Here is a 13,771-nt window from a genome sequence, read left to right as displayed (position 1 = left end):
ACATCCAGTACCTATTTATTGACTAGGTAGATGAACCAATTATTTGTAATTTTGTTTAACAATCTGACATTGCGCTTTCTTAACAAAGAGTAACACCTTTAATGATGAGTAAATGAACAGAGGAGCATATTTATCTTCCTAAACGTTCTCCCTCCCAAGTGGTGCTCATTGTGTTTCTTGGGGATCCCACAAAACAAGTCTCCACCTTGTACCATCCATACACATCCCATAGTAAGAGGAAGCTGACTCCTGGGAGATTTCTGATTAGAGGAAGTAAAGGATGAAGAGTGAAGAAGTTACAATCCATATAACTATTATCCACTGAGCATTTATCATATACCAGACACATTTCTAGATATTAGGATTATAGCAGTAAGCATAGGAGACATCCAAAAGGTTCCTTCCCTCATGGAGTTTATGCGGTAATGAGAGGAGAGTGAAAATAAAGGAATAAAATAAAGAAATAGTGTATTAGATGTGATAAGTGCAATGGAGAAAAATAAAGCAGGAAAAGAGAACAAGGAACCCAGAGGGAAGGTTGCTACTTGAAATGGAGTGGTCAGGACAGGCCTTTTTGAGATAACCTTTCACAGTAGTTGGTGAGAGAGTGAGCCAGGCAGGTATTTGGGGAGGAATGCTCCAGAGGAGGAAGTGCCAGAATGCTCCTGGCAGGACAAAATAGGTGTGGAGGTTGGTTGTACCAGTCAGTGTGAGCAAGTGAGAGGACAGCAAGAGGTGAATACAGACAGCTCTCAGGGGGCATGTGATCTCTGGAAGCACCTTGGTTCTTACCCTAATGAAACTTTAAACACACACACACACACACACACACCTGAATGTTTTAAACAATGTGCTGAGATATGACCTGGTCCCCCTGGCTGGAGAAGACACGGACCGAAGCAGGTCAACTAGAGGGATGTGGCAACAAACTGAGAAGTGAGGATGGTGGAAATTCTTTTTTGTATCCCCAGAACCTAGCACTGAGAAGACAGTGGATGAATGTTGAATGAATGAATCCTTGGATAGATGGGTGAGAGAAAATGTCCCAGTCTTGGAATCAGAACAATTGTATTTGGGTCAGAATCCCATAGTTAAGTCTTGCCTATGTTCCATGAATATGTTTTCCTTAGAAATCTGTCTTCAGTGTAAGGATGAAAATTAAAGTTATTAAAGCATGTATAAGAGTAGCCTCTCAGCCGGACACAAGAGACTGCCTTGTGTGCGATTCCATTTATATGAAATGTCCGGAAAAAGCAAATCCATAGAGACAGGAAGGACATTGGTAGTTGCCAGAGCTGGGGGAGAGGGGAGTGGGAAGTAATTGCTAATGGGTACAGGGGTTCTCTGCATGGTGACGAAAAGGTTTGGGAATTAGACAGTGGGAATGGCTGCATAGCTTTGTGATTATTCTAAAACTCTCCACTCTGTACTTTAAAAGGGCCAATTTTATAGTTTGTAAACTGTTTCTTAATTAGAAAAAAAAATAAATCATAGCTGAAAAACTCTCTCAGCCAAGAAGAACCTAAGGAGACATGATGACTAGATGTCACATACTATCCCAGATGAGATTCTGGGCAGAAAATAGACATTTGATAAAGCTAAGGAAATCTGAATAAACTGTGGATTTTAGTTAATGATCAGATGCTGAGGATAGTGGCCCAGGTCTGTAATTTTAGTACTGAGAAGCTGAGGAAAGAAAACTATCAGTTTAAGGGCAACCTGGACTACATAGGAAGATTTTTTTTAAAGTGGTGGCATGCACTTGTAATTCCAGCTATGCAAGATACAGAGGTAGGAGGATTGTAGTCTGAGGCTGCCCCAGGCAAAAGCCAAAGACCCAATCTTAAAAACATCTATTTTTCAGCATGAGGCCCTGAGTTCAATCACCACTACCAAAAAAAGAAAAAAGAAAAAGGCAATATTGCTTCATTACTTAAAACAAATTCATCTTACAAATGTAAAGGGGAAAATTGGTTATGGGGGGGTGTCTGGAAACTGTCTTTACAATTTTTTTGTAAAACTAAAGCTATTCTAAACAAAAAAAGAGTGGCCTTTCAGGGCTGGGCAATAGAAGAAAGAGGCTCAGTGTTCTGTTGGCCCGGAAATGTGGGGTGCTCCCCACCTCCCTGCTGCAGAGCTGAGCCCCCAAATCATACTCACACCCAGACTTAAGTTGCCTGGGCCAGTCCCCCATAATCTATTCTTAGAGCTGCTCCTTTTTCACATGCCCTGGGCAGTAAACTGATTGTTTAAAATACTCATAATAATAAGGTAAAAAAAGCTTGATATGGAAAAAATATTTCTAAATGACTTTAACTAACGTCCTCTGGGCTTCTGGGTGGGGACTCTGTGTCCCTTCTGTGTACAGGCAAATGTGATTACTGCAGGGCCTGTATTGGCCAGTCTCTGTGTTCCCAGCCCCCCAGGCCACTGCCTGCCCTAATGACATTAGCAGCACAAGAACCATCCATCAGGCTAATAGGGGGCCTGGGACAGCCTGGCCCTGCCTTAAGCAGCTCGGCCCACATTAGAGGTGTCTGATTCCTACTTCTCACAATCACAAGATCAAGCACGCAGCTGTGGAACACCTCTGCCTCATCTTCCCCTTTCTCCTGACAGCTTTAGTTCCCCCACAGCATCTCAGAGCTGCTGGGCAGGGCTGGGCTGGGTTCTGGCTCCTTGGTTCCTGTAGACAGACCAGATCTGGTTGAGGTGAGAGGCTGTGTTTTTAGTCACCATCTGCCTCCCGCCCCCAGTTCAGCAGGTGCCCTTGCTTCTGCCCCCACTATCAGCTATCCCAGTCTCCCAGGCCCAAGCCTGTCAAAAATAGAGCTCACTGGCAGCAGGAGCCTGAGAGTGAGGGGCAGGGGGCCTTGTTTACCTAACACACTGCTAGTTGCTACAAAGGTCAGGGCCCATCTGCCAGGCAGCGGGTGCCAGGAAACCAGCTGCTTTCATGGCACAGGCACCAAATATTACTGAGGGGCAGGTGGACCAACTAAGAAACCGCCCCCTGATTCACCGGCCTGCTACAGTCACCTGCACTCATGCATGTGCACACTCTAGGTCCAGAACTGACCCGGCAGGCTGTGCATGGCTGACAACCTTGTTGCTACGAACTGTGCAAATATTGAGTCCTGTGTTGGCTCCTCCCTGTCATTTATCATGCCCACCAGCCACCATCCCTGCTCCTGGGGCAAGCACAGGGAACCAGTTTTTAATTTTTGACTAAGTTCAAGGAAATTAAGATGGCTAATTGGGGGGAAAACACCCAGCAACACGATGACTTATTTTACATCTGAACAGAAGCAAACTTGGGAGCACTTTGGCTTGGGGGATTTACCTCAGACAATGGAGGGCTGCTTTCCAACCCTCACATCCTGTCTCCCTCTTCTCTCTGCTGTCCTGCTTCAGTTGCTGGGGGAGGTCAGCTAAGACAGCAATGCTAGACAAGTGGGAAATCACAGTGTGGGCTCCAAAAGAAGGCAGGTGAATGTGAGAGCCCAGAGTAGCAGGCCTCTCCCAGCCTGAGAGCCTCCATCAGAGAAATAACAAGGATGTCCCAGCTGAATCCCAAATGGAAACACTGAATTTAGCAGTTAGAAATGACTTGGCCACACCTCTCCCTCAACCAGTCCCCACTTCCCAAGACCTGATTTGTGGGTTCAGGGAAGCCAGAAAAAGGAGTGATGTCCTAGAAGAGACAATCCCCTTATTCTGTGTGTGTCCCATGGACTATGGAGGCACAGCTGAAGAGCACATGGTCCAGGAAAACTGGTCCTGCGTTTACAGCAAGGTGAGGCCCACCTGGCAGAACACATAGGTGGAGCTCACTCCTCCAAAGGCACAGGAGAGGTGGAACAAGGACTCAGAGGGTGTTCTAGGAGCTGCAAAGCCCCACGCAGGCTCCCAGATACTAGCCACTTCAGGGAGGGAACTGGGGTCTCCAGAAGGTTTGCATCCTCCGTGTGACCCCCAATAAGTCACTTTCCTTCTCTAAACCTGTTGTGAAAGTGTAAGCCATCAGACAAGGTTCCTTTCAACCTTCATGAGCTTTAGAATCACCTAGAAAGCTTCTCCAAGAATATTTACCCAAGCAAGCCCAGGTATCCTATATAAATCAGTGGTAAGTGAGGCCACTGGTGTTTCTTAAAGTTCACTAGGTGATTCTGACACTTGACTAGAGCTGCAAAACTTAGCTCTGTGGTTTTATAATCACAGAGCTTGTATCAAAACAACCTAGAGGGCTTGTTTGGTTTTGGTTTTGTTGTTATTTTGAGACATGTTCTCACTAAGTAGACCAAGCTGGCCCTGAACTCACAATCCTCCTGCCTCTGCCTCCTGAGTGCTGGGATTACAGGCATGTACCACCACACCCAGCTCAGGGCTTATCAAAACGGATTGCTGGACCCTGCCCTTTGAATTTCTAGTCTGGGGGGCTATGAGGATTTGCATTTTTAACAAGTTTCCAAAAGCTGCTTCTCCTGTTGCTGGTTAGGGGATTCACACTTTGAGAACCACTGCTCTAAACCAATCCCACTCTAAATATGGTCCCCAAAACAGCAGCAACACTGTTGGAAGCTTATGAGAAATGCAAATTAAGGTGCCTTATCACAAACATGAATCTAGGCGATGATGACAGTGATGGTGGTGGGCACCCCCTACTGGTTTCTCCTACAAACAGTACCCCTTTTACAATCATGTCATTATTCTTTTAGGTCCAGATTCTGCCTATGAGAGAAAACATCTAGCACTATTAGTTGGCGAGACTATTCATTCCTTGATACCTTTGTAAAATCAACTAGCCATAATGCAGAGGTTTGTGTCTCGACGCTCCACACCATGTCTATCTTTAGCCAATACCACACAGTCTTGACTAGTGTACCCATGTAAATTGGTAAGCGTAAATCCTCCAACTCTGTTCTTTTTCAAGAATGGCTTGGCTATTCTGGGTACCCTGGGTTTTCATATGAACTAGATGGCCTGTGTCCCTGGTTCCTTGTCCATTGTTCTCCTGCAGAGAACAATTTGCATTTATCCATGTTGCCTGTCACCCAATGCATTAAAGGAGCCTGGGAAATATAAGTGAATTCTGGTTTCAGTGTAAAGTTCCAGGGAAGGCTCAGAGGATCCTTAGTAGTGAAGCTCCATCTGAGAGAGGCAGTACAGGCAGCTCAGGTGTAAGGGGATAAGGCTCACCTCCCTTATCCGGGGTCTCTCTTTTCCAGACCAAACCGAGGAATTTGCCTTGCTTCTTTTCAACCTGAGCTCCATGCTCTGTGTACCATCGGTAGGGCTGGGGGCTGGATTCATTCACTCATTTGTTCATCATATGCTAGTGTTTCCTCAATGTCTGGGATGCATCTTTTATTCTGGGAAATGGTAGGAAAAGTAAACTCATACTTTGGAGAAGCCACTATAATTGGGCTTTTATAGAGATAAGTAAACTCAATCCTCATAGGTCCTATGAGTCTATTTCCTTCAGGCCATGGACAATTAAAGCTAGTGAATTGGTCTTTGAGGCTAGACAAGAGTCTGGACACTTTTATTTCTAAACAATTAGCCCTGGCGTCAATGCAGTACTTTTCCTCTAGCCATTAATGGGCTGTGTTTTGGGGCAATTGGAGACCTCCCATTGGGGTGAGGCTACACCTCTAAATTTTCATGCTTACAGCTATATTTTAGCCAATGGAGTGAGACATCCCTGTGCTCACTTAACAGGTGTACTTGAGAAACACCTAGGGGATTAGGCATCTCCTGGGTACTAATCTGTCTTTTGCTGAGTTTCTCACTTCCTGCCTCCACTGCAGGAAATTAAGCTTGAAGCAGAGAATGTGGCTTTCCCAACTCTGCAAGTCTCATTATTAATTGCCAGGTCCCTGGGGAGTTTATATTGCAGACTATTAGCTAAAAAGGGCTTCTCTTCACAAATCCATATTTTTGTCTCTAACTCTTTTCAGGGGTGTCAGTTTTAAGCCTTCCTGAAAGCTTCAGAAAGTAGTCTTCCCCATCTAACATCTCCAGAAACTTCTGGCATGCTGAAACCTTGCAAATACACAGTCTGAATCTTGAGAATAAAAATCCATAGTTTAATCAGCTGCTTTGCTCCCTCAGAACAAGGAATACCAACCTCCTGGTCCAGACTGGTGGAGCCTTCATTGCTCCCCTCTTTATCTCCTCAGTTCAATCAAATGCATACAATACACCACTGCTGCTTCCACATGTTACAAGTAACAGAAAATTCGGATTGAAGCAGTTTACACAATAATGACATGGAATGTGGTGGCACACTTCTGTAATCCCAGCTACTTAGGAGGCAGAGGAAGGAGGATCATGAGTTTGAAGCCAGCCCATGCAAAGGTGATGGTGAGACACTGAATAAAAAGTAAACTAAAAAACCAAAGGGCTGGGCGCACAGTTCAAGTGGTCCAGAGCTGTTTAGCATGTGCAAGACCCTGGGTACAAGTTCCAGCACTGCAAACAAAACAAAGATGCATTGCTTACAAAACTGTAAAGACCAGAGGAAAAGGAAGACTTCAGGTATGACTCAGCCTAGGAACTTAACACTGTTCCTTAAGCCTTTCCATTCCCCTGATCCACCAGCCAAGGTGTTGGCTTCTCTAGAAGCCTGGGTTCTTATAGGGTTTCAAGACAGTTACAATTATCTTAAGGTTTTGTCGGCCTGTTCCTGGACACTTCGAAATCTACTGAGTTACTGGGCGTGGTGGTAGACACTTGTAATTCCAGCTACTCAGGAAGCAGGGGTAGACTCTTGGGGATATACCCAAAGGAATGGAACACAGATTCCAGAGGCACCTGCACACCCATGTTTATTGCAGCACTATTCACAATAGCCAAGTTATGGAAACAGCCAAGATGCCCACCACTAATGAATGGATCAAGAAAATGTGGTATCTATACACAATGGAATTTTATGCAGCCATGAAGAAGAATGAAATCTTATCATTCACAAGTAAATGGATGGAACTGGAGAACATCATCCTGAGTAAGGTTAGCCAGGCCCAGAAGACGAAAAATCATATGTTCTCCCTCATATGCAGACTTTAGATCAAGGGCAAACACAACAAGGGGATTGGACTTTGATTACATGGTAAGGTGAGTGCACACAAGGGAGGTATGAGGATAGGTAGGTAACCCAAAAACAAAAAAAAAAAGATAGCATTTGATGTCTTCAATGCAAAGGAACTAATGCAGAAACTTTAAAGCAACAGAGGCTAATAGGAGAAGGGGACTAGGAACTAGAGAAAAGGTTAGTTCAAGAAGAATCAATTTAGACAGTAACACATACGTACATGGAAGCAAAACTAGAAATCTCCTTGTATAGCTATCCTTACCTCAACGAGCAAAAACCCCTGGTCCTCCCTGTTAATGTTTATACTCTCTCTTCAACAAAATTAGAGATAAGGGCAAAACAGTTTCTGCTTGGAAGCGAGGGGGTGCAAGGCCCTGTGTTCACTTCCAAGACTGCAAAAAACAAACAGCAAGAGCAAAAACCACTGATGCCTGACCTGATCCCCAGAAATTCTGGGATGTTCAGCCAAAGCAAAGAACCAAGACTAACCTAAGAAGTAAAAAAAAAAAAAAAAAAGTATGAGAAACATAATTCTAAAGCAATCTATGCTGAGAGGTAAAATCAAAACAATTTGGAATTTGCCACATTTCATCAAATTTAAGACGCTATTGATTTAAAAATGCATTATTTTATGTGCCACTAAAAAGGGGGGAAATATGCCCAGTAAATTACGACTCCCCATCCATTGTTATCTGTGTCCTGATTTCAGAGATGAAATATGGAAGAGTATATCTCTGAATCCAGGAAGTAACGTGTGTATCTAAAGAAGAATGGCCTCGTAAAGTAGTCCCTGGGAAAGAGTAATTTTATCCAGATTCCTGTGAAGCTACTTCATTTAAAACACCTGTGGAATATTTTTCCTCTGCCTTCTGAATCCACTTTCTATTTATACAAGAAAATCACAGCATGCTGGAGGTAGAGGAGACAACCCCGGATCAATTTAATTATAGTTACACCTTGTTTTAAACTAAAAATGGTGTTTTCCAACCTTAATCTCACTCTCTGTTCACCATTCTTGGCAGAGGGTAGCTTTGGGTTGCTTCCAACCATCAAATCCACCCTCCTAGGTTGAAGCTGTGCCACCAAGGAAGCTATGTAAAGTCATGTGCAAAGCAACAGGTGCTTCTAGTGCTCCCAGAACGGGAGCTGAGTAATGGGGTAGGTAATGGAACCACTTTTGGAATAAGCCCTTAGTCTCACTTTGAAGTTATGTTCTGTCATGATCAGTCATGCCAAGCCTTGTTCCACAGAGTGAAATTGCCAGGAATGCGTCTCCTGGGCACCTTGTAGATGCTGCAAATGACACACTATGATGGCCACCCTGTATTCAGTGGTCCTTTCTCAAATATAGGAAATCCAATACAGCTGAGAGGGAGTTGAATATGATAGAAGTACATCATTTTTATTACATATATAATATATATGTGTGTGTGACATATACATTCATATTTTGAAAATAGCATAATGAAACCCATTAAAAACTGTTTAAAAGAAGGGGAAGTGAGGGAGAGGATTAAGAAAGGATGTAGACAGTGAATTTGATCAAAGTACATTATATGCATGTATGTAAACATCACAATGAGACCCTCTGCACAATTAATTTATGCTAATAATAAATTTTAAAAAGCAAAGAAATAATGCATGGACAATTGAATATCCATGCATAAAAAGGTGACTCTTATCCTAACTTACACCGTGCACAAAAATTAACTCAAAGCCGGGCACAATGGCTCACCTATAAACACACCTATAATTGGAATGTGGAGATAGGGAGGCCAGCCCAGACAAAAAGTTTGTGAGACCCCATCTCAGCCAATGGTTGGGCATGGTGGCATGCACCTGTCATTCCAACTATTCAGGTAGCGCAAATAGGAGAATCACAGTCCAAGCCAGCCTAAGCATAAAGTGAGACCCTATTTCAAAAAATAATGAAAGCAAAAAGGGCTGGTTGTATGTCTCAAGAGGTAGAGTGCCTGCCCAGCAAGTACCTAGCTCCTGAGTTCAAAGATGCTCATGCTGTAGTCCCTAGCACCTGGGTGTAAGTTACCTTACATGGCAAAAGGAAGCGTGCAGTGTGACTGAAGTTAAGAGTCCAGGAATGGGGAGGTCCTCCTATATTATCCAGGTGGGGTCAATTTAATCACACGCATCCTTAAAGTCAGAAATCTTTCCAGGTTGTGTTCAGAAAAAAGATGTGACAATGGAGAAAGGAAAGAGCGATGCTACTTTGATGGCTTTCAAGATAGAGAGGGTGCTACAAGCCAAGGAGTGCAGATGGCTTCTAGAAGCAGGAATGTCAAGGAAATAAGAGTCCCTCAGAGCCTGCCGACACTTTGATGTTACTGCAGTGAGATCTGTGTCAAACTTCTTTTTTCACCTTTGGCGGTACTGAGACCCTTGTGCTTGCTAGGAAAGTGCTTTACCACTTGAGCCACACCTCTAGCAAGTATATCTGTGTCCCACTTCCAATCAGTAGAACTATAAGGTAATAAATTTGTTGTTTTAAGCCACTATGTGTGTGGTATTTGTTACAGCAAAAATATAAATCTAATTCACAAAATATTTTTAAAAGACTCGTAACTCAATAAGAAGACAAATAATCCAACATAAAAACCGGCAAAAGGTTTGAATAGTCATTTTACCAAAGAAGATACACAAATAGCCAGTAAGCACAAGAAAACATTCAACATTGTTAGTCATCCAAGAAAAGTAAACCAAAACCACAGAGAGGACACACTTTACACCTCCCTGGATGTTTATAATCAAAAACGCTACAGGACAGGGGGTGTAGCTCAGTGGTAAAGCCCTTAGACCTCGTGAGCAAGGCCCTGAATTTGATCCTCAGCAACACACATGCACACGCACACACACATGCATGCACACACCTGGGCACACACAAAAGACTTATAGTAACAAGTGTTGGTGAGGATGTGAAGAAACAGGAGAGCCCAAACACTTCTGGTGGGAATCAAAATAGTGCAACCACTTTGGAAAATAGCTTGGCACTTTGTTAAAGTGATGAATACAGAGTATATGAATACACAACTCAGGAATCCCATTGCTAGGAACATCTACCCAAAGGTCTAGTAAGAACATCAGTAGGCAGTGTTGCACCTAACAGTTAAAGAGTGGTTAGCGGAGCATTGGTTGCCCTCAACGCAGAGAAACTAAAGCAGATACCTTAAAAGCAACTGAGGCCAATAGGAAAAGGGGACCAGGAACTAGAGAAAAGGTTAGATCAAAAAGAATTAACCTAGAAGGTAACACACACACACAGGAAATCAATGTGAGTCAACTCCCTGTATAGCTATCCTTATCTCAACCAGGAACACTTGTTCCTTCCTATTATTGCTTATACTCTCTCTACAACAAAATTAGAGATAAGGGCAAAATAGTTTCTGCCGGGTATCAAGGGGGTAGGGAGGAGAGGGAGGGGGTGGGGTGGGTGGTAAGGGACGGGGTGGGGGCAGGGGGGAGAAAGACCCAAGCCTTGTATGCACATATGAATAATAAAACAATAAAAATTATTTTTAAAAAGTGGTTAGCAGAAAAAATCAATTGGTGAGCAGATAAAAATAAACAAATAAATAATAGTGTGTGAATAATAACAAAGAACAAAGTACTAGCACACACTCCAGTATGGATTGACCTCAAAAACATGCTGAATGAAAGAAGCTAGTCACAAAGGCACGCATATTGTAAGATTCCATTTAAATGAAATGTCCAGAACTGGCAAATCTGTATTAACAGAAAACATATTAATAGTTGCCTCACACTTGGGGGTGGGAGCACTAAGAGTTTCTTTCTTTTTCTTTCTTTCTTTCTTTTCTTTCTTATTTAGGTATTTTAAAACAGGGTTTTTCATTTAGCCCAAGTTAACCTTGAACTCACAATCTTCCTGCTCGGCCTCGGCAGCGCTGGGACTGCAGTTGTGTACCACCATGCCCAATTTGAGTATAGTATTTCTTAGTGGAGTTATAAAATGTTCTACAGTTACATTGATAGTTGTACAACTCTGGAAATACACTAAACATTAGTGAATTGGACTGTGAAAGAAAGAGGACAAGTGGAACTCTGCACTGTAGAGTTGCCCAGCCTGCCCAGGGAGGCCTTCCTCCAGGCAGGGATAAGTCTTTCAGCCCAGGAGCCTGTACACACATTCATGAAGAACTAGCTGGGTGAATATAAAATTGTCTTTTACTTCAGCAGCCTATGGCAATGGACCAGTTTAGTGACAGCTTCCCAGGGATAAGTAAGGAATTTCTTTTGGGAATTGATTGCCCAAACAGATGAAGTTGAGCGGTGAATTTGGCAAGAGAAAACGATATGGCTACTGGATCCACAATTCCCAACCAGACAATAGGGCACATGCGAACACACTCAGGGGACAGTGACAAACCATATGAAACCAGGACTAGCCAGACAGGTTCAGTCATGTTAGCCTCTGCCTGCAGTTTGTCTGTCCCTCATTGGTTCAAAGAAGAAAATCCAGGCTGGCCTGGTTTTAAAAGGGCTCAGCTTCCAAGCCAGGATGTAGTTTATACCACCACCTAGTCAATGGTGCCATCCTCAAAGCAGGGACCATACTGAGGCTGCCTGAAACTCATCCTCATCCATCTACCTTCACACCTAAGAGAGAAGGTGCCATAACAAGCATCTTGATATATATGTGTCTACAATCTGGTTATGAGGTTATCAAGCAAAAAAGACGCCCCAGGGGAGTGCATATGGTTTTTTCATAGAGGAAGCTGAGAGTAAATAGCTGGAATTTATCTTGAGGGAGATAATAGAAACGCTTTTTTTTTAAATGTAGAAAAAACAATATTTTCCTGCAGAGCATTAGAGCCTTTCCAGGTTTTGATCATGATTCTCATTTACGCACCTCCTGGCCAGATTCATCTCAGGTGCATGGGACAAGGAGGGAAGAGGATTTGCCGGATTTGCCTGGTCAGTGGTTTTAATACAAGCCAAGTAGAGGAGGGAGCGGGGGGAAGCAAGTGCTACCCCAGACTGGACCTCCATTTCTGCCCGACCCCAAGGATCTTTGGAGATAACCCAAGGGCACACCCTGCTCATGACCTCAAGGTACTGGAAGTTTTTGGAAGAAGGCACCACCTCTAAGTCTGCCTGCTGGCATCTCTCTGTGTCGTCCCTTCCTCCCCGCCACCATAATGTAAATAGTACACTGAACTGTTTGTGTGGTAACTGAGTCTGTGGCCTGAGACATCGTCAATGACAGGATACATATAGAAGCCTCAGTGAACAGAAAGCACTGGAGGGGATGGGGGAGAAGTGGTGGGGCAAGCATTTGTTGAAAACATTTTAAGTGTCAAAGACTTTTCTGTAGGTTATTTCATTAAATTCTTTTTAAAAAAAAACTCATGAAACAAGCATTTCCACTTACATAAGGAGAAACTGAAGCTCAAGAATGTAAATAGCAATGAAGAATTTGAACTCAGGTCTATCTGACTCTAAATCTGAAGCTGATTCTGAAGGCTGGTGACTATGTGACTGAAAGCCTCCTGGGGCTGGTGGGGGGTGGGGGTGCTGGGTTCACTTTCTGAAGCTGCAGGTGAACCACAGAGCTGCCTGGTATACAAGGATACCCTCCACACACTGTCCCTATCACATGGTCCTGGTGTCACTGCAGCTCTACTTTAGAAATCCCATTGGCTCCCCTGTTGGGGAAGGAGTCCCTGCTTCAGTCCCCTAGTAAACCCCACCCCCTGGAGAGAGGCAAGGGAGGTCCTGTCCCTGGCTTAGCCATCGGGTCCTTTTATAGGCACATTCTGTCACCTTTCTGAGCCTTTATCTCCAAGTTAGAAAATTGGACCGGGTGGGTGGTTTTCAAACTTATTCATCATGACTCACAGTAAATAGTGTATTTTCCGTTATAACTCATTTCACATGTAACTATGTTTTTTGGCACAAAACAAAGCTAATTCTCACTGTGTGTGATACATCCTCCTATTTTTCTATTTTATTCTGTTTTTTCTATGCGTTGGTTTTCACACTGGTCACAGCTCATTAATCCATTTCACTACCCTAGTAGGTCATGACCCACAGTTTGAAAGCCACTTCTAGATGCTCTCTAATGACCATTCCAACTGTGACATTTGATGGGCCCTAACCCAGGCTTCTCCTGCTCCAGAGAGGCCCTCAGAGCTGATGAGCTCCTCTAGGCCTGCCCCTGCTCTGCTCCTTCTGCTTCCCTAGAATGTCTCTTCTGGCCATCTGTTTCATATGTGTGCACGCATATCTTCATGAATTCCCTGAGGTTAAAAGACTTTCTCAAGGTCACACTGCTTATTGGAGAAAGGACCTTAGCTTGCATACCCTGGCCTCAAGGTCCCAAGCTTTCCACACTGTCATCTGCATTCTGGGACAGTGTCAGGTAGTACCCGGGTCTCTGAGAAGAATGCCCTCCCCCTCACCTGTGCAGGCCCTCTGGCTCCTCCAAAGAGCAGAACTTAGCTTCTTGCCCTTCTGCCTCCAGCACTCCTCCCGTTTCCTGGTTTCCAGGACACCCTCCAAAGCCTGTCTCTCATTTCTGTTCAGGTACACCAGAGTCAGACGTGTGCTTGGGGATGAGGGACAGGTAAATAAAACCAGTCTATTTTGATTTGCCCTGACCATGGGCAGTTTTCTTTATTTCCAAGGGAGCAGACATTCTGCCTT

The sequence above is a fragment of the Castor canadensis genome, chromosome 2 (genome assembly GCF_047511655.1).
Source record: "Castor canadensis chromosome 2, mCasCan1.hap1v2, whole genome shotgun sequence".
NCBI classification, from domain to species: domain Eukaryota; kingdom Metazoa; phylum Chordata; class Mammalia; order Rodentia; family Castoridae; genus Castor; species Castor canadensis.
This window is presented reverse-complemented; position numbering follows the sequence as displayed.